Source organism: Triticum dicoccoides, chromosome 6A (genome assembly GCF_002162155.2).
Source record: "Triticum dicoccoides isolate Atlit2015 ecotype Zavitan chromosome 6A, WEW_v2.0, whole genome shotgun sequence".
Taxonomy (NCBI): domain Eukaryota; kingdom Viridiplantae; phylum Streptophyta; class Magnoliopsida; order Poales; family Poaceae; genus Triticum; species Triticum dicoccoides.
In genome coordinates, this window is record NC_041390.1 from 72,051,976 (window position 1) to 72,055,208 (window position 3,233).

The window sequence follows — 3,233 nt, forward strand, 5'->3', positions numbered from 1 at the left end:
GTAGTTTTATTTCTCTTTTTCATATTTTAATTCATGAACAGTGAAAACACAAACATTTTTTTAATTCACATTTTGTCTGATTCATTAATATTTATTAAGTTTGCGAATATTTAAAAAAAATAAAAATTATTTAATTTACTAACATTTTCTGAAATATATTTTAAATTTCATGATTTTTTCTCTAAAATTCATGATTTTTAATGTTGCAGATTTTTAAAACACATTTAAAAAATATGTTTTTTTCCAAGTTAGCAGTTGAGCGAGTGAAGAAAACTAGCAGAGGAGAAGGAAGCCAAGCTAAGAGAAGGAGAGCTTTGTGGGTCGCGCCCATGTTAGTGTTACATCAACAATTCCACTATTTTAGCGTGGAATAGGAGCTCCCAATAGGTTCAAACAATCACCACAGACTAACACCAAGGCTGAAACATGTAAACACAACCCAATCACGCAACGAATAACTTCATTCTCCTCTCGGAACAAATATTTTCTACAATAGAAACCAAACACGATATACGAACAAAAAAACACCCCCGAAACATAAAAAAACATAAGCCAACACAGAAAAATCCAAAACAAAACAACCAATCACAATAATCTACTAGATATAAAAGAGTTAATCCAACAAGTGAAGAACGGCCCAGCGAAGCGCGCGTTAGCCTCTAGTATAATTGAAATAATAATTGAAAGTTTTGCAGGTTTGCTAAAACCTAAAGTCTACACTTCAAAAAAACTTGCAATAAAAATGCTTTATAAAATCATTTCTCAAATTTTCTTGGGCATTCTGCACCCAAGGTGAGGCCCATTAAATTTGAATATTATTTTGGTTTTTTGGGGGGCATACACCCAAGGTGAGGCACATGAAATCTCAACAATATTTTGATTTTTTTTTGGTATTTGAATATTTTTCTGCGATGAGGACTACTTTTAGCTTTAATTTGATTTTCCTGAATTTCTTTCCTCATTTCCGTGGATTTTTTTGTTCATTGGCATCCCTTCTCCATACATTTCTTTTCGTGATCCAGTATGGAGTGAGTCTCCATATACAGAAATGAGAAGTACTGACCCCTGTTTCCCTAACAATGTTGCATTACTAGTAGCAAGCAATGGCTACCCGATCAGCTGTGAGTTCCTTTCATTTTTTATCCTTATTCAGACTGGCAACTTGTACTCCCTTGTATCTGGAACTACATAATTTTAACACCCTAATTTGCAATGCCAAGTTTGTGCAGTTCCATCAGACCAATGCCTTCTTGCAACAGAAGCAGTCAGAGGAGATGGAAAATAATTTACAATCAATCCACCATGGAGAGATTTATGCCACTATATGATGACCGTGCAGAGTTGGTTGCGAGAAGCATCAGTGATCAACTGAAGAAACAGGATGAGAGTTATAACTAGCATAGATGATCAGCTGAAGTGAACAAATAGGGGTACTTATCATGCAGCAGCAGCTATGGACACATTCAGTTCACATAGGGACACAACATTACTGGATCCACAACTCATCAGTTATTGTCAATCGATCATAGGAGTACTATATAAGCACAACATAACAAGGCCTGCACCAAACCCTTTCTCCAGAAATGAAAACTTAACAACAGGTTATCTGCACATTCTTTTAAAGGTCTTGGCAGAAGAGATTGTACACGGAGATGAGGGAATTGATGGCAAAAACCATGAATGCCAGGAAAGATTTGGGCATGGAGATGTTCACCATTTTCGATCCAGTCCGTTACTCGAGCAGCTGAAATCCATGGAAATTGGTGGCAAAAACCATGATTACTCCCCCAGTTGTTTGCTCCGGTGCATTACTCGAGCACCTGCAATACAAACCAAATAAACAATTCAGCATTGGTCTCTCCTTGCAGAGATTCAAGAACTAATCAGTTATAACATGTGGGGAAAGCATGTTGTCCCATGCAAAACAGAACGGAACGAACAAAAAGATAACAAATACTCCCTCCGTTCCCAAATATTTGTCTTTCTAGACATTTCAAATGGACTACAACATATGAATGTATGTAGTAGACATATTTTAGAGTGTAGATTCACTCATTTTGCTTCGTATGTAGTCACTTGTTGAAATCTCTAGAAAGTCAAATATTTAGGAACAGAGGGAGTAACATTTTGGCGCACACATAAAAGCTCTAGAAAGCAATTTAGACAATGTGAAAAAAAAATCAGTTCCGAACAAAATGGTTGGACATTGAAAAAATGTAATTCATTTTAAGCAATATATTTATCTCGGATTTTATAGCTGGCAGAAGGAAGAAGAAAAGAAGAACAAAGCGAAGTAAGTCCAATGCATTGGTCAAATGACGCATTTTTCCTGCTTCATGTCCTCGGCTTTAGTTTGTTGGTACAAGTGCCAATCTATGATTTGCTTACCGATCACAACCAGATCTGGGTATCTCACACCAAGAGGAAAACACATGAGGGAAATATCCGTAACTTAAACCGACATGATAACTACAAGCATAAGCCTAATGACTAATACAGTAGCATCATGATGAAGGTGCTACCAGGAAGCACACATCTAATAATATCTTCATAGAATTTTTTAGGCTCAATACTAAAGCTATATGATCAATGACCAATTGTAGTGTTTCGAGTTCAGCACACAATAATTTATCTCGGAAAAATGAAATTATTCTCTTTCTCCCTGAAAGATAGCAATAACTCTCAATCGCAACTTATCAATGGCTAACTCTTCCGTTATCTGTCATGTATGATGTTTAAAGAGCACTAACCAGCCAGGTCAGAACCCACCATAAGGGCCTGTCCGGTTGGAAGGGTTTTGAAGGGGATTAGAGCGGATTGGGAAGGATTTAATCCTCTACAAGTCAAAATACCCCTCAATCCCCTCCAAACCTCTTCAATCCTCTCCAAGAGGGGTTTAAACGAACAAGGCCTAGATATTGCAATGGCTCGAGAAAATTCAAACTAAACAATGTACCCAACTACCAATAAACAGCAACTAGCAACTTTAAGGGTTATTTGACTTATTTCCCACTTGTCAAATTCTAGCGCAAGTTGGAACAATCAGATTGACAACACATGTAGAGAATATCAAGATGATGAGAGCATAACACTGGGCCACGCCAACTGATATCAAGTACTCTAAACGCTTTCTCCATCTTGGCAATAAGCAATACCCACATACCATTGAAGTGAATGTAATAGGATCAGGCCTCTCACCAGTATGGGTAACCAAGTCAAAGATGTTGTGTTCA